General features: G+C 41.2%; 2 protein-coding genes across 2 annotated transcripts in view; one reads left to right on the forward strand and one right to left on the reverse strand.

Moving 5' to 3' along the window:
- Positions 1–23,589, reverse strand: part of CDPF1 (cysteine rich DPF motif domain containing 1) — a 271,203-nt gene that overhangs the window by 186,573 nt on the left and 61,041 nt on the right. The window lies entirely within an intron of this gene.
- ETV6 (ETS variant transcription factor 6) overlaps positions 1–23,589 on the forward strand; it is a 112,063-nt gene that overhangs the window by 18,271 nt on the left and 70,203 nt on the right. The gene's annotated exons all lie outside the window — the stretch shown is intronic.

The raw sequence follows: 23,589 nt of genomic DNA on the forward strand, positions 1-23,589 counted from the left end.
TTGTGGGCTTCTGGAAGACCACCAGAGCTAGATGGTGATGTTGCAGTAAGTCTGTTTTTGCCATTTTCTGAGGTTTCTGGCGGGTTGGGGTGGGAAGAGGACCTCCCTCCCAATGGCCTGAAATTGTGCCCCCAAAGTTTGGCCATTTGGCTGCCGCATTTCAGCAGCGTGTTCTTGGACTTCCCAGGGCAGGTGTCTGGGGATTTTGGCCAAGTGGTCCTTGTCTGAGTTAATGCAGTTCCATCTCTTTGGATGGCTGGTAGACAGTGTGGAGCTGTAACCGTGTTTGGGTTGGGGACAGCTGTGAGTGTGTGAAACAGATTTCTCCTCTAATCTTGCACTCTTCCTGCTTCATGCTCTTCAGATGCAGATGGCACATAGCTGAAAGAAATGGGGAGCTGCCAGTTAACATATATAGTGGTACAAATATCTGCAGATGGCCCTTGCCAAACACCTAGTGTTTAAATAAATTTCATGTGGTTTGATTGCTGTTTAAGTCAACTGGAAATGCAAGTTTTATCATGGTAGAACTTACTGGGGTAATAGTAAAAGCCAGCAAAACAGAGATGGCATATGAATCAACTGTTGATAAGAGGCCTAGAGAGAGTCTAACAGCCCCTCAAAAATGCACAGGCTGGATACTGGCAAATCAGGGGCTGGAAATTAGAAGCTGAATCAAGTTATAGAGCACTAGTCTGTAAATAAGCTGGTTGCAGATCAGTTTGGTTCTGAACAGTGGGGTTGATTGACCTCCCAGAGTCAAAAACTCTTGACCTGGAACCGAGCTGGTGGTATACCTAAGTTCCTTTCCCTGCGGAATGGTGCCATAATGGCACTTGCTAAATAAGAGCAGAGCTGGAAATTGCATGATGTTTTGCTCTGTGGAATTTGATATTTCATGGCAGTTGTGTGGATGCTGTAATATTCTGGGCTTGATGCCATTTATGGAACCAGCTAGATCAGTGTTCGTCAACCTTGGCAACTTTAAGATAAGTGGACTTCAACTCCTGGAATTCCCCAGCCAACTGTGCGGACCGTGTGGTTTGCTTAATGATGGTGATTTGCTTAATGACCGCCACAAAAAGGTCGTAAAATCAGGTCAGATTCGCTTAATGACCACTTTGCTTAGCAACTGAAATTCTGGTCCCAATTGTGGTCATTAAGCAGGGACTACCCATACAAGGATTAGTAGCTAGAAGTTGAATGTGACTCAAAATAGACCTACTTTTAACTATTAAATTCAAGCACTGGTTTGACTTTGAAAGACCCAAAACAAAAAAAGAACAAACAAAAGCAAGGAAGTGAATCAGATCTATGTTTCCTTATTTGTATCTTTGCATAGCAAATCACGGTCTGATTTATCTGAACAATGATTGTCAAACAAAGGGAGTTGATAAGATGTTGAATTGCCTGCCAAAGGTCAAGGATCGCCCCTTAGAATTACAAATAGCAGCAGAAGATGGCAGCTAAGATTGGTTTTATGGAAGTGTCAACCCCACTGGGTAGACCAGACCCAGAAATCAACTCCACCAGAGGCTAATCCTTTTATTGAGATTGGCTATAATAACAATAAATCTGATTGTGCTGTACCTCCTTCACTTACTTATACTTAAATTAGAGAAGCATCTTTCTGAACCGCTTCCAAATATTATCTATCTGTTGTAGACTTGAGATGTCTTTCACCCCTCATGTCCTTAGCAATGGACCTTGCATATTTCGCTCAAGGTCATCTTCCTTACTGTCTACAGCAGTGTTTCTCAACCTCAACAACTTTAAGATGTGTGGACTTCAACTCCCAGAATTCCCCAGCCAGCCTACAGGAAGAGACTACCTTTTTACTGAGTAATTCCATACAAATCTCAGAGAGGGAAGGGAAGGCATTTCCCCACCTCTCCTTACTATATCTTTTCTTTGTTGGTTGTTGTTGTTTATTCGTTTAGTCGCTTCCGACTCTTCGTGACTTCATGGACCAGCCCACGCCAGAGCTTCCTGTCGGTTGGGCTGTCCAGAAATCACACTGTACCTTAGAAAAGATCTTATAGGCAATACAGCTGAAGTGCCTGGGGATCAATTCCAAATAGGTGCTTTGGGTTCCATGAGGCTGTTACTGTAGTCCATCCACAACCCTTTAAAGCAGCCATGTGATCCCAGAAAAAGATGCGGCTGCTGTAAAGATGTGCAGAGAGGTGCCACATATGCCTGTGCTTGGAATTTAATTTCTTTTTGTTAGAACTCATAAATACCCTTGCTGTCAAGGAGGCCACCAGTTTCAAAGTAGGAAGAAAGCAGGGAGTTGACCTTTTTCTTAAATGAAGCCACACTCAAGGTCCAGAAGTATTTTCATTCCTTTGCTTATAAAGGCCAGTTGAAAATGGAGAAATGCATCCAAGACTATTAGCAATAACCAGTCACATCTTCTGGGTGGGATGTTTTTAATTTGGCATGAACAGAAGATGGTCAGATGAGCAGCCCTGTTTCTGGAGGATAGGGATGGGGTTGCCCATTCCTCTAACCTTACCTGAAAAGAAGATTTCACAGGGTTGGTAGTGATTAATAAACCTTACGGTACACATCTGAGGACATCTCAATACTTTATCTTGTTTGCAAGGAGCATTGTCTTTCATTGACTAGGAATAAGAATGATTGTTGTCTAACTCTAAGCATACCTGTTTTTAAAAGTAATCAGTGTAATTGTTTCATTATGGGAGGATCTCTCCTTACTTGAAAGGAAACTCTGACTTTGGGCAAGATGATCACAGTTGATGTTGGTGGCATCATATCAGGGAGCACGTTCGCATTATCTAGTTCGGGGCACACGTCTTTTCTCTTTTGGAATCATGCAGGTTGCCTGACGGTGCAACACAAGATTATTTGCCTGCATAGGGGTGGGTGTTTAAATGTAGGTGGTGTATGAAATTTGAAAGCTCGATCTTACCAGTTCACCTTTGTTTGGTAGGTTTTTATGGTAGCTCCCTGAGGGAGAAAAAAGCATGTAAAATGTAAACACAATAAGGCAGTGACAGCTCGCATGGCAAGATTGTTCACTTCCTCCCCTCCTCTTGTTCATCTTGAATGCTGATCGTTCATTCTTTAAATTACCCAGCCGATGGCTGATTGGAGATTTCTGCAAAACTAAGTTTGTAATCTGATGGAAACCCTCTTCGTGATTTTGCTTCGGATATCCAAAACAAGTTTGGAAATGACCCATTTTCTTTTATTGCAGGTCTCCGAGACTTCTAGGGGTCTACAAGAAGTTTCTTTTCTGAGTTAGAACTGAAATCACAACTGTGGCCTTTAGAGTGTGGGGAAATTGTCCATCAAGCCCATGCCCCGTATTCTGTTTAGGTGACTAATCTGGGTGCACTCGGTGGTGAATCAGCAATCCGAGAACAGTGAAACTCATTAGAGAGGCAATGGGCAACCTCCCTCTTTCAGAACAGTTAAGTCTCTTTGAAGTTTTTACAAAAATTAATATTGTTGAATTCAGTATTTCCTTAAAAGGCCATTGTAAGTTTTGGGTGTCATGTCAATTACCATATCCTAAAAGTGGGTGGGAAGAATAGCCTTTTTTGGGGAAGGGACAAAATGTGTATTCTAAACTTCTGCAAGGTTTAAGGTGAGGATGTGCGAACCTCAGCATTAACATTTCCTCCCCAGGAAGATTTATTTCCAGAAAACTACCCAGCCATTGTCAGAACAGCCAGATTGGCAGATTGTAAAGAAAAACAGTGCAGTGAGTTTTGCAGCTGAATGAAGGTACCTATTTTACTCTTTAACATGCCTCAATACTCCAAACATTTTCTTTAAAAGGCTGAAATGAGTGGCCTCACCCTTAAACAAAACCCTAATATTATTTTTTAATAGAATGATTGGTATCCTTTATTCTTTCCACGTGTAATACTGTAGTAATTTTAATATAATATAACAGTTGCTTTTAGTACAAAAACTGTATTTCTTGTACCCAAGGACTAACATGTAAAAGAGTAGAGAAGTTTGTCTAAGTTGAGCAAAGCTTTAATTTTCAAAATCAGAAATCTCAAGGATTAAATCTCATTCTTGGGAAAAGGCAGAAACTCTCGATAGTAATGATAGTTTAAGAAATGAGACCAAACAATGTTGGAAAACAAAAAAATTATGCAGTGAATCTCCTTGTTTTTTTTTCCTCTTTCCCCTGCTTTTTTTTCTAAAAATGTGAACACATGGAAGTGTCTATAGTCATAAGACATCACTCTGATTTTTATTATGTTGATGGTGTTTTCTGCCATCCACTTCTTCCACAAATTCTCCAGCCTGCAGTACCATCTGTAGTAACAGTTAAAAGCTCTTTTAAAGTAAATTCAATTAGCAAATTTAATTACTGTTTAAGTAGATTGCCTTTTAACATTGAAATAAATATACCAAACCTGATGATTTTGTAGGTGAACTAAAGCATACAAGATAGAGTCCATTTTCTTAAAGTTGCAGGTGGAATTCAGATCCATGATGGGTGCCATAAAAATGAACATGGCATATATTTCAGTTTTCCAAAGAACTTCTATTTTTTCCCAGGAAAAATATCCAGTGATTTGGAAATTTTGGAAGTTTCCAAAATACTGCTTCTCTGAATTTGAGTCTGGAGCTTTACCAAAGCACCTTCTGATGGCTTGCTTCATCCTAGCAGCTCCATAAAAGAAGCTGGGAAACATTTATAAAATCTACACTGCATGTATGTGGAAAGGGGTGCCCCAAATCCTAGTTCATTTTTTCTAGTTATAATTCATTGTTCCCAGAGTCTGGAGGTCACGGAAGCTGTGGTTTATTGTAAAAGGAAATTAAATATGCCACTTTCCAATGGCCTGCCCCGTTGGAGAAAGATGGGGAAGCCCATGTTTCCATGGATGGTGTCACATATCACACTAAGCCCTTATCTGGCTTAGCAGAGAGCTACTTATTGTATCTACTTATTGTAATTATTGTAGGAATAATGTAATTAATTCTATTTTAATAATAAGAATACATTAATAAGAATACAATAATTACAAATCATTGTGATTTCTTTGATTCTTGTAAACTGCCCATAGTCGTTGAGAGTTGAGCAACATTTAAGTTTAGATTTTGGCGTAGTGCGGTGAGAGAACCCTACAGATGGTGTATAAATAATAATTTAACATTTGAACTAGATTTGGATGCCTTTTGGCTAAATCTTGCAGGAAGCAGCTGTAATTATGTAAGAATGGAAGCTAACCTTGCTTGCATATCTGATCTGAATGAATGAATGAATGGATTAATTCTTTATTTGGGCAAAAGGCCAACCACTGTAAAGCACTAAAAAGTCCACCCAAAAAACAATAATACTAAAACAGTTATTAACTTAATGAAATTGTAGGAGGAGAGCAGTGTTAGTCTAAGATAGCAAGAAATCAGGAGGAGCCTGGTTGCATCTTTTCTGACTAACTCATTTTATTAAAGGGCATAGACTTTCATGAGTTGCCACTCACAAAAGTTTCTGCTTTTTAATAAAATTTGTTGGTCGGAAAAGGTGCGGCCAGACTCCTCCTGATTTTTAAGTTAATGAAGTAGGTAATAAGAATGGGAAATGATTGAGAGAGCGGGTGATGAGCCTGGATGATAACTCCTAATTTCCAGCCTTGTCCTGTGGGCTGTTCTGCAGAATTTTGCCTAGTGTTAGGTTGTGCTATGCAAATAACAGCAAGAATTCATTTGGGGGCAGGGAAGAAGCAGGAAGATTTGGTAAAATCTGTTAACCTCATGTTAACAGATCTCCAGTTACTGGTCTTGGGATGCGAAAGACCACATTTCTGTCCAGACATCCCGCTGAAATAGCGGACGAGGCCGTTGTGTCTGAAGGACTTCGGATAAGGCAGTTACAGTTTTAGTAATTTTATGTCATTTGTGGCAATTTACAAGATTTGCATCATGAAGTTATTGGACCAATGATGCATATCACGATATTTATATTGTCTTACATCATGGTGTGGATGATGGGGATGGCCACCAATGTTGTAATTTGAGATTCAGCAGATGCCGCCCCCCAATAGTTCTGTTAAATCAAGGTTTTACTGAAGTGAGTTTATAGCAGATTCCTATAAAATTCACGATATATTAGAATATGTCCAACTGTTTTGACCTCATACAGATGAAGCATGTGGAAGTGGAAATGGTAATTTGTTTTCTTTGCTTAGATTCTTATTGTACCTAATTTTTGTAGTTATTGTAGGAATAATGTAATTAATTCTATTTTAATAATAATAATACATTAATAAAAATACAATAATTACAAATTATTGTAATTTCTTTGATTCTTGTGAACTGCCCAGAGCCGTTGAGAGTTGGGGAGCATTTAAGTTTAATGAATTATTATTATTATTCAGACAAGAATGTTTGAACAAAATATGAAGACAGAATATGGAATAGTGTTGTGGGGGGGAGTTGTGTGTGTGCGTTGACTAAAGAGTAAACTTTTACCTGGACCAATTTCATTAATTATTCTGCTATTATGTATATTAAGGCGACTTTCGGTTTTGTTAAAGTTCATCTAGAGTCCAGCACAGCAGCTTGCTTTCACGGTAATAGGTCTCTCTCATGGAATTTGGCACTACCATTCTCTCTTCATACTGAAGACATAAGTGCTAATTTTCAGAGAGAAATGGAAAAGCTCATTATGGGAACGACCCTGTGCTACCGAAAGTGGCATGCTCTCATCTTTCATCTTCTCCAAGTAACAATTTGGACCCAGCAGGATTGATTTAACTAAAGATTTTGGCAAGCTTTCTTTTTGCCAGTTTCATTGAGTCCAAGCAATTAGAGATAAATTGGCTTTAAACAGATTTTTCATCGCTGAGGGCTTAAATCTTGACTCTAATTCTGATTTTTATATCACTGGGTTGAGTGCTGGTTTTCCATTTTCATTTTAAGCTCTTAATATTGCAGGTGGAATAAATAAATGAATAAACATTTGTCTAAGGTGTAAATCGCCTGTTTTTAGCTTGGAATACCCCATTTCAAGCTCAAAATGGACACTTCAAACTCAGAAATGGAAAGTTCAGTCCTCCCCAGAAGTGTTCCAATGTTGCCTTATTGTTTTGAAGTCAGTCGGGGTGATCCTGGGGCCACAATACTTCTGATAGTCCTCACTTAACAACCATTCATTTAATGATGGTCCGAAGTTACGACAGCCTCGGAAAAAGTGCTTTATGATCCGGACTTGGACTTCCAACTGTTGCAAACTGTTGCACCACCCCCATGGTCGCATGGTTGCAATTTGGGCACTTGGGCACTTTGCAGCCAGCTCGCATTTAGAACCAGGTGCAACGTCCTGTGGTCATGTGATCGCAGTTTGCAACCTCTTTTGCTGGTTTCCAACAAAAAAGTCCATTGGGGAAGCTGGATTCGCTTAAAGACTCGTGTTTGGCTTAATGACCACTGTGAGTCGTTTAATGATTGTTGTAAAATGGTCGTAAAATTGGGTCCAATCACAAGGTGGACTACCACACGCTTAACAACCAATTTTCCAGTCTCTATTGTGGCTATTAAGTGAGGACTACCTGTAAAGGTCAAAAAACATCCAGATGGTTGCAGTGACCTTAGAACCGCCTGGAAATGTTTTTACACCTGTAAGCAATGTTCTATCCTACCTGTGAGGCTGCAACCAGCCGAAAATGGTGAAAATGCCCAGTTGGTGCTCAGAGTATGATGTTGATGTGAGAACTGAAGGCTACTTCATTTCCTTCCGCCTGTGAGAGGCTTCCCAAGGGACAAGCGGAACTGACTCAGTGAATTTGGTACTCAGCAAGCGAAACAGAGCTTTGCCTTTCAAAATCAGAACGGTTAATGGACACCCAACGAGTGCGGGTAGGGATGTGCAGAAAATGGAAGCTACATTTTGCTTTGAACCCCAGACCCAAACTGTTGTGTCCTAGGGAAGTTTTGCCCATTTCGGATCTGGGATGGTTCAGCAGAAAGAAAGCCGGGAACGTTTTGGTTGTTACAGGTTTGGGCTGAAACTAAATCCTTGGGGATCCTGGAGTGATTTTACAAGGCAGGTTGTGCCAAGGGGTGGGCGTGATCCTCTCTCGGCCCCAGTCTTCTGCTCAGCTTCTACTCTGCCCTGCTTGCTGAGGCACCTTTCCCACGTTTTCCTTTCCTTCCCTCCGTTGCCTCCCCAGGCCACCTTCCTCCGGGATGTTCCAGCAATGCTCCAGCCCCACGCATTCCATTGGCCCGCTGTCCCCAGCCGTCCCCCTGCCTTCCCTTCCCCCTCGCAGCCTGCTCCACATCGTTGCACACGTCGTTACCCAAGGAACTCCTCAATGTTGGCTTTTTCCTGTTCTCCTCTCTTCTTTTACTGTGGAAACACCCATCTTTTCATCTGTAGCTGGAGTCAAGCAAACAGGACTCAAGCATCCGAAACGCTTGTGGTTCAAACCACCCATATCCTGCTCTTCTCTGCGTGGAAGGTGGTGCATTTCCCAAGCCATGGCTAGATCAGATTGACCAGATTTTCCAGGCCGTGGAACCTGTTAGTTTTTTTTTTTAATTATTATTTTTTAAACCCAAACTTCCAGAAGCCCTGAGTGGGAAAATGGCAGCCATGGCAGGGATTTTGCAGAGGAGCAAATCCTACCTTTCCACTGACTGTTAGAAAAATCGCCATGGACTCCCCTGGTTGCTTTCAAGGTTTTTTGTTTTGTTTTGCCCTAGGTCCCCCACAGAACCCCATGGGGTTCTTGAGGAACCCCTCGGGTTCCATGGGACACAGTTTGAAAAGCTCTGTCCTACACTACTGCAAGATCAGGATTCTCCTGAGATGGCCCAACCATCAGACTATTCATCTCTGGATAAAACCTGGCCTTGCGGTACTGTGGGGCAGGGTTCTTCAACCTTGGCCACTCTAAGCTGTGCGGACTTCAACTCCCAGAATTCCCCAGCCAGCAAAGTGCAATTTGGGCACTTGGCAGCGGGCTCGCATTTACGACCAGTTGCAGCGTCCTGCAGTCACGTGATTGCAATTTGCAACCTTTTTTGCCAGTTTCCAGCAAAAAATGTCCATTGGGGAAGCTGGATTCGCTTAAACACTCGTGTTTCGCTTAATGACCACTGTGAGTCGTTTAATGACTGTTGTAAAGTGGTCGTAAAATTGGGTCCGGTCACAAGGTGACTCACTTAACGACCACAGTGCTTAACAACCAATTTTCCGGTCCCTATTTGGTTGTTAGGTGAGGACTACCTGTAATTAGTGAATCCACTTTACATATGGACACAGGACTTAATTATGATCCCTCTCTTATAGTAGTCATGTCTAGATGAAGATGCAAAAAGACCTAAGCCATAAGTAATTCTGATACATGAATAGCAGAAGGGAAAGGAACGAGGTTTGTCCGTACCACCTCTCCTCCTGCTGCTTTCCGTGACTGGGGTAGGAGGTACCGTCCTTCAGGCAAAGCAGCCACCATTTTTAAAGCCTCTGAATGCTGGTGGTCTCTCTGGTGCCCAAAAACACAACCGGAAATAAATGGGATGCTGATAAATAGCAAAAGAGAAGTCTAATTCTCTTTTACCATTGTTCTCAGAGGAACCTGGAAAGAAATCAAGTGGATATGGAGCCTAACAGAAAGAGAGAGAGTAACCAATAGGAAAACAGTGGTTTTATTACATGTCTAATATTCCTAATAAGTTTCAGTTAATCCCTTTAACAAGGGGAACTATAAATGAACAAGAACTACAAGAATCCTGCTATTGAATGCCCCTACAATGTTCATAATCTTTGCTTGGATGATATAGCTGTAACTGACACTGATGTCGCCTAAGCAAATGATTAAACATTTTTAATCATTACAATAACAGATATTCGAAGTCTTGCCCAAAAGTTCTTTTGCTTTGAATGAAGCGATGTTGCTGAATGCTCGCACCCGCGTTCGGTGCTTCAGATGCTCCTTTTCCTATTCCACATGTTCCTATTCCCAGTAGTAGTTCAGGTGTCTTAAGAGTCCTGCAAGCATTACGGGGTTTATGAAAACGTGGCTAATGGCCAAAGAATTGTGAATCCCTCAAACTTAACTTGGCAGGTGCCAAGAGAATTGAGATGGACGCTTAGTGGGGCAAGGGCGTATTTCATTGTGTGAAATTGAACTGTGGTTTGACTGTTTTAAATTAATGGAACATTATCCTGCATTTAATGCCACATGTCTTTTCAATTTTAGCGGTTCAGATAATGGCATCAGGCCAGAGAGCTGCGATAGAGATCTTTCTTAAAGGCAGGGGAAATAGGCATGTCTGTGGAACAAGAGGGCTGCATTGTGTTGGTACTTGGCCATCGACCCTTTCTGAGATGTGCTGGGATCAGTGGTGTCTCCACCTTCTTTGGTTACCTGTTTTTGAAAGCCTCTCTTTTTCAAAACCTTTTAAATGACCTCTCTTTATGGTTCAGTTCTTCACTTACCCAATAGGCAAGGAGATTATTAGTATAATCATAGTGGGAGGAGAGCCATGTTACCCTAAAAAAAAAATCAAGAGTCTGCTAGCACCTTTTCTGAAAATTATTAAAAGTCAGAAGCTTTCATGAGCCGTTGCCAATATCCACGCCTACGTGCAAACAAAGGCATAACTTGCATTTTCTGGGCTTTCAGCTGGCAGGCAGCTTGCAAAAAAAAAAAAGGTACAAAAAATGCAAAGGACATTATAAAAATATGAGATAACCATCAGAAATGGTGTATGGCTGTGGTGACAGCAAGGATGGTTTGTAAAGATCGAAAGATACAGAGATAGAAACTAGATTTAATTAGATTTTCTTCCTTTTTTCTTATTTCTTCCTTTTAATTTCCTTTGCTTGCTCGGCTTCTCACTCTTCTTCCGCCCTTCGTTAAAAAATAAATGTTGCTTACCACCCCCACCCCACCCCACCCCAAATAAAATAGCATGATGCGTATGTATGCATCCAAGAAAACCTCTGTAGAAAATGTGCTAACTGAAGTTTAGATGCTCTCTTTATCTTATAATCTGTTGCCTGGGTAACCCAAGGGATTTCTTTAAAGAAACGGTAGAAATCTCTGAAGGAGCCAGGTAGCACCTTTTCAGAGGAACCCATCTGGTGAAAGAACATAAGGTTTTGGGGATCTGTATTCATCAGATGTGTGAAAGACATTCAATTACAAGATAGATCTTTTGGAAGAACAAAACCACACCACCACTCTAGAGCTGTGTTTCTCAACCTTGGCAACTCTAAGATGGGTGGACTTCAACACCCAGAATTCCCCAGCCAGCCATACATTAGGATAACAAACATAAAGCCATGTTCAAGCCCAAATGTAGAATGATAAGGGGAAAACAAAATTGAAATGTGGCTACTCATTAAGGAAACTAACCCTGTATTTTTAACCAGTTGTGTTTAGGGTGTTATTGACTGGATAAATGAGACATTTCTGCATATCACCATTGGCAAAGGATTTGACTTCAAGCTTCTTTCCTCTCTATGCAGAGATTTAGGTCAACCAACATCCAGAGAAATGCATTACTTTCCAATTCTTAATTTAAGACGATAAGCGTAAAAGTTCCTCTCTTGAGTTCCTAGACTTAAATGGCAAAGTTTAGTTAAAGGAAAGAAAACACTTGGATTATAGTGAACTGTTTTTCAAAATACTATATTTTGAGGCTAAAATTTTAAGAGAGCTAAAAGATTTGGAAAAATTACTGTACACAATCCAAACTTTATTGATGGTTTCCAAAATATAATAATGAGGCATGAGAGACGGAATAAAATGTGTGTGAATTAAATATAGACATAAATATTAAGAAAATATTTGAAAGAAATGGGACGCTACTTTTTAAATATAAACTTGTGGCATTCAGTAGCAGCTTTTACCTACTTGTATGAATAACAAATACTCAGAATCATAATTAAAAATTCTTTTGGAAATGGAAAACCAAATTAAGACATTTTTTTATTGATGTTGGGGAGAATTGGAAAAGAACGAATCTAATTTAAGAAAGATTTTAGGATAGTAAATTTATTTGGCTCTGTTTTGTTTCTGAAAAGGGTTTCCAGGCAATTTCTGTTCACTTCTTTATATACAGCATCATCTTCAAGTCTTGGAGAACAGGTGATCACAAATCCAGCATGTAAATCTACAGAGTCCGACTTGCTAATAGCTAATAAGCTGAGATTGCTTTAAGCTGCAGAATCAAGATGGTGCATGATTCCTTGACTTTCTGTTGTAGATAGTTTTTAAAAACAGTACTGTAGACCTTTCTGAACTCAGAGCTTGGTAGAAATAGGTTAAGTTCTTCTTGCTCTGATAGGAGGCGTGGGGTCACAGTCCAAAGTGACCTCCTGTGGAACAGTTTCAAGGTAAAATTTGGCCCATGGCTTTATCTGACCATTCTGTAACAATGCCTCAATGAAAAGCTTGTTTACTTATTCAGTCTCAGCATCACCTGATGGATGTCGGTGAATTATTGGAAATGCTGCAGTCCCTAAATGGAAGTATTTACGTCCTGAATCAAAACATAGTATTTTAGAAGTGCTGTATCTTCACATGAGTGTGGACCCCACAACGTTGCCTGCACCCATTAAGGAACAGCTGTTGCAAGAGCAGAATGCTGGAGTAAAGGTGTTTTCATCTCTTCCTCCACACAGTGGCCAGGAACCAGTGATTTCCCAGGACCTCACCTTCTTCCCCATTTCAGCTCCACAGTCCCATGTGTAACCTAAGCCCCCCCAGAAAATTGAGTGTCCCCCTGGGCTTATTTCTCTTGGTGGAATACTTTTAGAGAGACCACCTGTTATCCATCCCTGGCAACTTCTGCTTAAGATCTCTTGGTAAATTGAGGTAGAGCCATCATTGTTGGGTCAGAGAAGGTTTTCCATCAGTTTCTTTTGCTTCCTGGGATGCAGTGCGGTGTTTCATGTGTTTTAACTTGTTTAGAAGTGTGATGTCAAGGCTCAATATCAAATCAAGTCAAACCTTTATTGCATAAGGAGGGTGGGGTATAGTCAATTAAAAAGCATAAAAGATATAAAAATATTATGCAAAGCTTAAAGATATAAAACAGTACATATAAAAAACAGGAGTCTGAAAGAATCTAAAAGTAGGGGTAGGTAGGAGCATTGAATGGGTGTGGGAGGCTAAATATCCATTTGCAAAGCTGTGGTCAATTTGCTGTTGGTGAGGTGCTTTATTTCCATCAGAGATTGAACATGTGGTATCTGTGTGTCTTTCTGTTGGACAGTGGATTTTTTCCTAGCTGATTATGGATGGTAGTGTTGTGTATTCAGTAGTTCCAGAGAAGGCTTTTATACTATCTGATTTCATGGACTTTCACCTTGGTTCTCTTAGACTTTGCAATAGTTTATGATATCTTTTAGAGTACAATTCCAATATGTAGCACTTCATAGGCATCTTCTTTATATTAAATAAGAGTGCTGATTAGAATATGACAGGACGGTAAGTTGTAGAAGTTAGCTTGATGGCCATGGTGATGAAGTTATGAAATAAAAGAACGTCAAGCAAGCAGCTTGCAGACTTGAAATTTTAAATCCATGAAATAATTTTTTAAAAAATGACGTTCTCATTTCCTCATCTTACAAAATGCATGGCTGGGCTCCCCAAAAGGGTATGAGATTGTCAACAGTTAAATAAGTATTTAATAATTGACAACCATTTTATATTTGTTCTTTGAGGAATGTTTAAGAAGCACCACAAGTCTAAATCACTCACACATTGAAGTGAAAGTCTCATTTGCCAGTCAGACCTCAGCTATTTGTTGAAGTTCTAATGGGTGTAGGTTACTTGCTTACAATCTGTGTTCTCCTTTTTTAAGATAGAGAGCAAGTATCAGCTCTTTTCCATCTGAAAAGATGGAAACTTCGAACTTCCTTTGAACAGTGAAGTTGGTCACTGTTGAGTTTAGCAGACAGGAGGCAGAATGGACAGGAATCCAGGTTTACCTCAAGCAACTGATCCCTTGTCTGGCTGACACTGGATTGGATTTTAGGGTTAGTGTTTTGCTTCAGACAGTAATTTCCCACTGGCATTAAGAAACACTGAGACTTACTTGCTTTCTGCTGTCCTGGCGGTAGATGAGAGTCTAGGTATTGAGAGAGTTGCCAGAAAGCAATTGAACAGGTTCTGTTGGTATTATACAAACCAAGCGAATGCCACAAGGATTTACAGGTTGAGTGGATTTTTGCTGGCAAAGACCTGTGAATTCTTGCGGCTTTAATTCTTAATAATATATATACAGTCCTTGGGATGCTGTATGAGCTTGCTGTGTTTTTCTAGAACGGTTTGTGCTGGTGGGACAATGCAACAGCGAGTTGTTGCAAGAGATTGCCCAGATCCAGTTATTCTGGTCCCTAGTTTATAGTATAGTTGTATTCATTTATTATGGTTATATTCTGCTTTTCGTTCAGGGACTCAAAGTGGTGTACTGGGTGTTCCCATCTCCAGTAGGCTTGAGCTGAAAGAGAGTGCCTGGCCCGAAGTCACCCAGGGAAGGGACAGAATCCAGGAGAAATTTTGTTGGGTGCTGATTCTGTAGGCAAAGTCAGTTGCAGGCTAAAGTCTAGAACAAGAAGCTGGTGAATCAGCGCCTCCAGATCTTCTAGGAAGCTCATCTCTGGGCGAGTACTACAGCTCAGGTGGACAACAAAGACCCACTAAACATTTCCTCACTTTTTTGTTTTGCCTCGAAAGAAACAAAGGCCAGTTTTTAGTTCTTCCTGCCCTTGGGGAATTTAAAATTGAGCTTCTCCCTAGAACAGGGGTAGTGCAACACGTTCAGAGAACATCCACATTGCTAACTCTCCATTTTCAATTGATGCCACTTCTCCCTCTCCCTCTTCCTCTCCCAGGACTTGGGGAGGGCTCTTGACCTGTCCATTGGGATGTCTGGATGCTTCTCCATGCCTTCTCCTGAAGGAGAGCATTAGCTGGCCTGTGCCTTTCCCTCCCCAGGAAGATGGGGCCATTGCACATGGAATTGTGGTATCTCAGGATGAGCCTAGTTGGTGCCTGTGATTGGGTTGATCTCTCCTAGGTTTCTTCCTATGCTTCTTTCCATGCCTTCAGCAGCTAACCCCACAGTTCTTTTAGCCCATAGATGCCTGTCCGGCAGCTTTCTGGCCTCCTTCTTACCAGAAAGAGGACTTCCCAGCATCTACCCCCATAGGAGCAAGGAAGTGAACTCCACATGCCATCACTTGCTTTTTCCTTTAGGAACATTGAGTCTTCTAAGATTGCTACCTGAAGGCCATTTGCTTTGGGGGCAACTTAACCGATTAAAAAAGGTCAGCCATGATTAACTGTTTGCATTTCTTTACAAAGCCAAAGATTACACATCTGGCCAGGTTCTCCTGTTTAAAATAGGGGAATGATGAAAAGGTGTTCAGGTAGTTTTCCTGGCAACTACAATATGTGGCAATGGTTTGACATTGTCTTATTTTTCCTTGTTCCCAAGTTAGCCAGCAGACTTGGGAAGCTTAGCTATTTCCCTATCCAGATGCTAAGCAGGATTGAGTCTGCTTACCTTCCAATACCAGCTAAAGATTGGGGAGGTGTTGTTACCTGCTGAGACTGCCCTTCCATACTGAAATATTAAAATCAGATCTTTAGAAAATGCATAGAGAGCCAGCTTGGCCTAGTGGTTAAGGCAGCAGGCTAGAAAGCAGGCAACTGAAAGTTCTAGTCCCGCCTTGGGCATGAAAGCCGGCTGGGTGACCTTGGGCCAGTCCCTCTCTCTCAGCCCAACCCACCTCACAGGGTTGCTGTTGTGGGGAAAATAGGAGGAGAGAGGAGTATTAGGTATGTTCGCCACCTTGAGCAATTTATAGAAATAATAAAGGCGGGATAGAAAATAAATTAAATAAACAAATAAATAAATGTCTCAAGGGCTGCCCTGTGATCTGTGAATTGTCTCCTAGGGAGATCTGATGAAATGAACAAGGTTGTTATTTAATGTCTCTTAATCTGTATCAAAGTCATCACTCTCCCCCAGATGAATTAAAATATAAAGAAAACACATTTTCAGTGAGGTCTGGCTGCAGGCAGACTAAGAATGAATGGAGTGGTCAGGCATCCTTGACCTATTCACAAAGCTATAATCACCTTCCAAGTTGGGTGTTTCTCACTGATCCCAACCATCATCAGTCAAAAGAAGATTGATGGTTATCACCAGACTTTTTCTGAGGACGGCTCCATTTCTGGCAAGGTTACAGAACTTCTTGTAAATTACAAGAAGTGGAATTTAAATGTCATAGTCCAGCCAGTTACACAGAGAACAGCTGTCTTGAATTTAATCTGTTTTCTTAGTGAAGAAATATTCTACTATCAGGGAAGGAGAAGGTACAAATAGGATCCATTTTGCATGGAACTGGGACTTTTCCTTATGCAAATACTTACAAATCTGGGTAATACTACGATTAACCAAGGGAAGGGAAAGATGGAGTTCTAGTAAGTTTGGATTCTGTTAAATTCAGGGTGTTGAGGAGGACAGTTCCCTAATCCTAGAATAAACATTATTACCTTTTGATGCTTCTGGATATTGTGGTTTCATGGTGTGAAGCTCTTCTGTGCGGAGCTGTTGAAGAGGAGAAAAGAGGGGACAAATAGTGATAGCATTGTAGCATTTGGGCAGAGATCAAAGTTGACCTCTGCAGAGAAACAGGACCCTTTGCAGGATAAAAGTTGGAAATAAGCCACTGCATGAATTCCTCATTTTCTGATTTGTTCCTCTGGTTCTTAACCCTCCTTGGCTTTGCTCTGAAGGAATCACCAGGGCCTGGCAGAATATTCTGCATAAGGTGTATAGGTACATTGATTGTCTGCAGACCCATTGAGCTACTGAGTTCACTCCATGGAGCTAGAGCAGCGTTTCTCAACCGTGGCAGCTTGAAGACGTGTGGACTTCAGCTCCCAGAATTCCCCAGACAGCCTGGGCTAGAGAATAAGCCCTAGAATCCTTACCTCCATGCATTTGCGGTGAGAGATCAGTCATGCACAGGCAAGGGGACCTTGGTCTGGTCTTAATCTCTTTTATTATCTCATGAAGGACACCCTGTCTTTGGTAAACACCCAAGGAGTCCATGTGGTTCCCTAGAAGACATGCTGGAAATGGTTATCTTAGGACGGTACCTGACTTCCTTGACAATTTACACTGAGCTGTTTTCATTTTGGCACTTTTTTTTTTCCTACCACGGAGATGCTTTCTGGAAAAGATACGAGTCTGCCATAGGCCTCACTAAATACTTGGACTGCTGAACTCTTGATGTCCTTTTCTTCTGACTTTTTTGTATGTAGTCACAGGTCCAAATTAACCACAAAATGAAACAGGCCGCAGAACGCAGGGTATGCAATCGGGGGTCAGGCCAGGAATCGGTAGTAAAAAGCTGAAAGAGTAATATTTAACTTCCTGTTAGTAATAACAGAAGGAGCCACCAATTTAAGACCCAGTGGCATCTTTCTCACCCTGGCATGGATGATTCCATAAGAAGGGGTACCCCTTAAGTAGCCAACAAGCAAGAATTACATTGAGCCCTCAAAGAAGGTGGCAATTTGGAAGTAACCAAGTGATCTAAATTCCTAGCATAGCTTTTCCTATTAAGAAGAATCACCAAGAGGAGGCAGAGGACAGCGACTTTGTGGAATTTGGGGCAAAAACCCTTCCCGGTTCTGCTACTGGAGATTCTTTTAACTGGAGTCATCGTGGTTTGCATGGGGATCTGCTGTCTGGGGCATGTGCCTTTTTCCTAAATTATGGACTGGCTTTTAAGCAGAGAGATTGCATTTTAAATATTGGACTACAAGTTCCTTCCCACTGAACCTCCTGTATGGAGCAGTCTTGTGGTGGCATATGCAGAAAACCTTATGGGAAGTGATGATAATACTTCTCGCACATGATGTAGGCAACTTGCCATGTAGTTAGCTTTTAGACCAGCATCTTACAATTCCAGTTTCACAGCTTCTAGGAGTTCTCCTCAGTGAATAAACTTTATAACGTCAATGTATTAAAATATCCAGTGTTGCAATTTTGCATAATGGTCAACCATAAATCATGAATGATTATCTAATCTGTATTTATATTCATACCATGGAATGCCTTCTAGATTCTAAGTATTATGGAGGTATGGCTGCCTTTTCCTTGTTATGCCTTCCATGCATGGGAGTGTTCACGCACTTCTTGAGTGCTAAGATGTGTTTGTGTTGCATAGTTTTAAGATGCAACTTGGGTTGACTAATAGATGTTGATGTGACAATGATATGGATGCCTTCATAAAGCAGGAAAGGTCCCCTTGTAGTCCTCAGAGAAGAGGCAGTTGGATGACCCTCCAGAAGTAACATTTCAGGTATCTGAATACAGTCTACTTCCTTCCTCTCCTTCCCAACTTTCTAATATTTTAGAAGAAAGTAGTAGAAGATTGCAACGGGCTGGTGACCCATCATCATAGGAGAGCCTGTCCTATCCTGTTTCCAGTGGAAGTCTAAAAGGCCAAGAATTGGATTTCAGTCCTTCGTCGTCCCTATCTTCAGTTCGATGCTGCAGAAAAGTTGAGGACACTTTAGTCTTTTTCTATGAAAATTCTACCAACTGCTGTATTAAGGTGCTCAAGGCTTTTTGCCCCCCTCTCTCTCAAGGATGCAGAACTCTTTCAGGGGTGATGGCTGCCCTTGGATTTTGAGTGACATGATAGGAGCTGCATTTCAAAAAGGAAGTGGGGCTGGTCAAATAGAGATTTAATTAAAATTTAATTAATTGAAGTAAACGTGTATGTGTGAAAACACACATTAATTATTTTCTCCTTTCTGCCACATAATAGGAAGCCAATATGTTGCTGTAGTTTCAGTGACAGACAAGGACTAGTGGTGATCCAAATTCAAGCTTTCTTCAAATTTAAATTTTGTTTAATTTATTTATTAGTCAAATTTATAAAGCTGTCTACCTCAGGGAAGTGACTCTGGGCGGCACACAATAATCAATTAAAAACAGTACATATATAAAAACAAGCATTAAAATATAAAAATCCACATTAAAAATTAATTAAAACAGAAATATATACAAACCACAGGCAGAGAGAATTACATCTACCTCAGTAGAGGAGCCATCTCAACAGATCTCTGGTTCCCTGGGACCCCCAGGTGTGGTGGGATAGTCAGGTCTTGAGGGACTACTGAAACCAAATATCAGGGGAGAATGTTCCATAATTAATCATTTATTGATGAACCAAGTGTTTCAACCCTTTCTAATTAATACAGCAGTTGGTAGAATTTTAATAGAATTTTAAAAGAGTGGATGGGGGGTAATACACTTACCCCTCACAGTGAGCTGGTGAACCTCCATGGATCTCTGTTGCCTGCAGAAATTTTTCTTGGTAGGAACTGCGGTGTGAGAAATTAGCAGGAGTGGTTGGACCTTCAGATTTGGTCTGAAGAGTGGTGGGGGAGCAAATGAGCTTCAAGAATTCACTGAGGTCAATAAAGAATCTTGGCTCCTTGTGTTCAGGAAATGAGATGTTACTCTTTTCCAAAGGCTGCTTTGCATAGGTCTGTTCCAAAGTACTTGGGTATTGGCTTTGTTGTTTACAATGCTTTATTTACTCTGAATATGTTCATTGGACACATAATAGATCTGTGACATGAAGAGCATCAAGGAAAATTGCAAGAAAAACTCAGCCTGTTTCTGTACCACACTTCCTTTTAGAAACCTTGCCTTGCAGGATCTACAAGTAGGTTGATCTAAACCAGTGTTTCTCAACCTTGGCAACTTTAAGACGGGTGGACTTCAACTCCCAGGATTTGAAGGAATTCTGGGAGTTGAAGTCCACGCGTCTTAAAGTTGCCAAGGTTGAGAAACACTGGTCTAAACAAACTTTGTTTCAGCATCCAGGAGGTGCTGTGTATACCAGACTCCTCTTCCTCCTAACCCAGTTACAGAGTCAGCTCTTCTGTCTCTTGATGGATTGTTTGTTTAATCGAAGATGAGATTTAGCTGTTTCAGATGAAGTGATCAGTGCTCAAATTCTTAATCTGTAAGAAAGGTTTTGCAGAGCTCTCTTAAAGATCCATGCCTGTGGCAAAGGAGGAACTGAATTCTGGGAAAGGTTCAGTGGTGTTCTTACTCCATGCAGATTGCCTGCTTCAGCAGTCTTGATCTTTAACACTTAGGGATCTGGGAGGGCCTTGCAACAAAACCTAAACGGGGCTATGTTGGCCCTGATGGGATTTCCTTGAAACTGAGCTTGGAGACCCACATCAAATTAGTGTGCTTTTAAAAGAGATAAAGGCCAAAGTGTTGGTTGGATGGACAGAGGAAGACGACACTTGTCCTTCATTTTCTGGTACTTTGTTCAGCCAGGCGGCTCTCATGCTTCTGCTCAGTTGAGAACCGTGGACAGCGTGCTGTGGATGATACCTATCCACCCTTAGCTAGATGGTGCAGAGCAGCAGTGGTGAGGGCAGATTGCCTGACAACATAGCTTGTCCCATCTTTTGTTCTTCTCATTGAAGAAACCTGAGATTCTCTCAAACATGTGTTATCTCATGTCACTAATCAAACTGGTCTCCTGTGGACTTAGTGGACTTAGTCTTCTGCACCTGACAAGCTCTTCTTTTTGGCAAACTTCCTAAGCCACATAATGACCCATCACTTATTGCTTGGGTCTTTCCCAGATTTATTTGTGTGTGTGTGTGTGTGTGAAGGGAGGGGACCTAGACTTTTTAAAGCAGCAGCATGCCAGCTTCAGGGAGACTGTGCTGTGGGGTAGGCCATTTAATGAAGGAACTGGCACTATCCCCTTGTTCATATACTTGCCTGCTCTTGAATAACGTTTTCTTCTGGGATCGGTGTAACTGAAGGTTCAAGATCTCTTTCTACCCAGCTTTCCTGCATCTGCCGTACACATGTTTTCTGTTTGACAAGTTTTGGCCTGAGATATCTCCATTCTAGTGTCAAGAGGTATCTTGTTTGTGCGGGACTTGGTTTGTCACAGGTAAACAGGACAAGAAACAAGAGAAAAGGTGGAAATGATGACCTCATAATTTATTACACAAAAACCAGTGGTAATTCTCTAAATTCCTAGAGTTGCCTAGAGTCATATGAATAGGAGGTGGCCAGATGTGGGCAAAGAATTAAACGTAAATCCATCTGTAATCGTTTGGTCATATTATGACTTGTTTGGGGGGTTCAGGCCAAAGTCTTAACACTGACCTTTAAAAGCCCTAAATGATTCAGGGGGTCCTGTGTAACTGAAAGGGCTGCTTCCCATATTTCTCTGTCTGATTGATGAAACCACCTTTGAAGGATCTTCTCCAGGTGCCAGAATCTCACTGGTGCAAGAGAAACATACAGGCTCAGTCCTGAGTGGGTCAGAATGACTTTTGGGATGCTCTTGTGATTCTGCTGTGATGACCTGAGAGTGTCCTTAAGAGCAGATCCCCAATCAAGAGGAAAGGAAATTATGGAGGATTTGCCCCTTGCTGTATGCATTTGTTTATTTCCAGCCAGGGGGTCAACTGCTAACCTCCAAAGAAAAGTTCATATGGAAAGCTTATGACCACAGCTTAGTGGCTGGTGAGGCAGATCTTGGTCTGCCTGTCCAAATACAGCGCATGAAGAGCTGCCCCATCCAGCCACTTGGACGCTTCGGTGGTCTTCTTGGAGACGTTTTCATCAGAAACAGAAGACATTTTATTTTCACACTGATTGAGGTAGCTGCACCTCAACAATTTAGCTCAGTTTCATAATTCAAGAGACCCTCAGGCCTTGTTCATTCCTGCATGATGCACTCCAGCCAAATGTCAGCTATGCAGAGCTTTCCATTTTGCCCAAACTAGGAAGGAACAATCATCACTTTCAATACAAGCTAGAGTCTTAAACCACAATTTAAACATGCTTTAATATCCAGAGTTGCTCCCAAGTTAGAAAATCAATAAGCTGGCAACTTCCTCATTTCTTCAGCTTTTATTGTGTTAGTATGTTTGTGCTGGGTTGCTGATTTTAATAAGGTGTTTATTTACTGTATCTTAAATATGCTCTCAAGGGCTCCGAGCATGTCGGAAAAAGTGGGATTAAAATGTTGATTATTGTACTGCTGTGATTAGTTTCAGATAGTGCTGATGCAGCATGGACAGTTTTAATGGAAGGGTTTGTACATGATTTATACATATGTACATACATACATATGTACATGATTTATACCATTGCATAGATTCAAAAATGGCATTGCATGTGAAGGCCCTGTATAGAGATGCAGGGATAGGGTATCTGGGGTGGCAAGGGGCACAATCTGCAAGATGGCATGCATGCATTTTGATTACATGTATGCAGAGGATCAGAGGTTGGCAATGCAGGGTCTTTGTGATCAGGGCATTTTCGACACCCAGATGGTGCCCAAAGAACGCCCCAATTAATTAAAAAAAAATTTTTTTAATGGCAGCAATCTCACAAAATAGCTTACAAGGTTTCAGGCATAAATACCAAATTTTTACAAGATAGTGAAATGATTCTGGTTTTTTTATTGTACTCCAATTATCTCTGAAATTAGCTTTTGCTGGCAGGTAACCTCCTGAATTTGGGTGGCTGAATTTTTCTCCAAGGATTTTTCATTGGACCTGCCAGCTTTCCACTTGAAAGTTTACACAGTGTAGAAACTGGGTTACCATGTTGTGTTAGCTGCAATGTCTGTTTAGTTTGTTCCTAGTGTAATGTGTGAGCCTTAATTGTGGTTAAAGAAACAAGCATTTAATGTGGTCTACAAGCCAGATCAGTTTCTTAGCCAAATGGATTACTTAAACTGTGTCACTGAAACCAGGCTTTTTCCAAATTTGGGGGCTGCATTTGGTTTTTGACCAGCATTTTGGGGGGAGGAGGAGGGTGCTCTCTAAAATATTGGGTGGAGCCAGTAGAAACCTCAGTCTAATTCCATGTCATTTGTATACAAAGTGAATTAAAAGTAAATGTAGTGAATAATATGATGCTCCAGTAATTTATTTAATATTTTTCTTCTGTCGCTTTAAGTAGTACAGTTGGATAGTCATTTCTTGAAATCTCTGAGGGCTACAAGCGATGTAGTTTATCCCGATGAGAAGGATCTGCAAATAATGAGTTAAGTTGTTTCAGTTATAGTTAATGTTTGACCATAGATTGATTACGGAATCTGTATCAATTTAGACTGCCAGCTGAGGAAGGAAAATTCTGTTCCATAAACATGTAATTCAACCAACCTCCCTCCCTCCCTCCCTTCCTGGCAATTGGTAATAATTTATTTGTCTCTCCTATATGCATCTTTCTGTCAGAACTGAACAGCAGGCTTGTAAATTGCCATATCTGATCGCCGGTGGTGAGCAGAACTTACTGGCAGGTGAATGGAAGGCTATGCAAGAATTCTCCTTTGTAGCTCGCATCTCAGGCCACAAGTGGCTTCCAGTATGTTTGGCTTCTGTGAGGAGCCCTTCAGGGACCAGGAAGCACTTGAAGTCAGGAGACCTCGCAGAGAGAGAGAAAGGGAAGGTTTTGAAGGCTGACTCTGCCACGCCTAGGAATACAATTTTGTCTTTGTTGGGAAGACTGGTTGGGAATGCAGATGTCAACTTTCCCAGATAG

Source organism: Candoia aspera, chromosome 7 (assembly GCF_035149785.1).
Source record: "Candoia aspera isolate rCanAsp1 chromosome 7, rCanAsp1.hap2, whole genome shotgun sequence".
NCBI lineage: Eukaryota > Metazoa > Chordata > Lepidosauria > Squamata > Boidae > Candoia > Candoia aspera.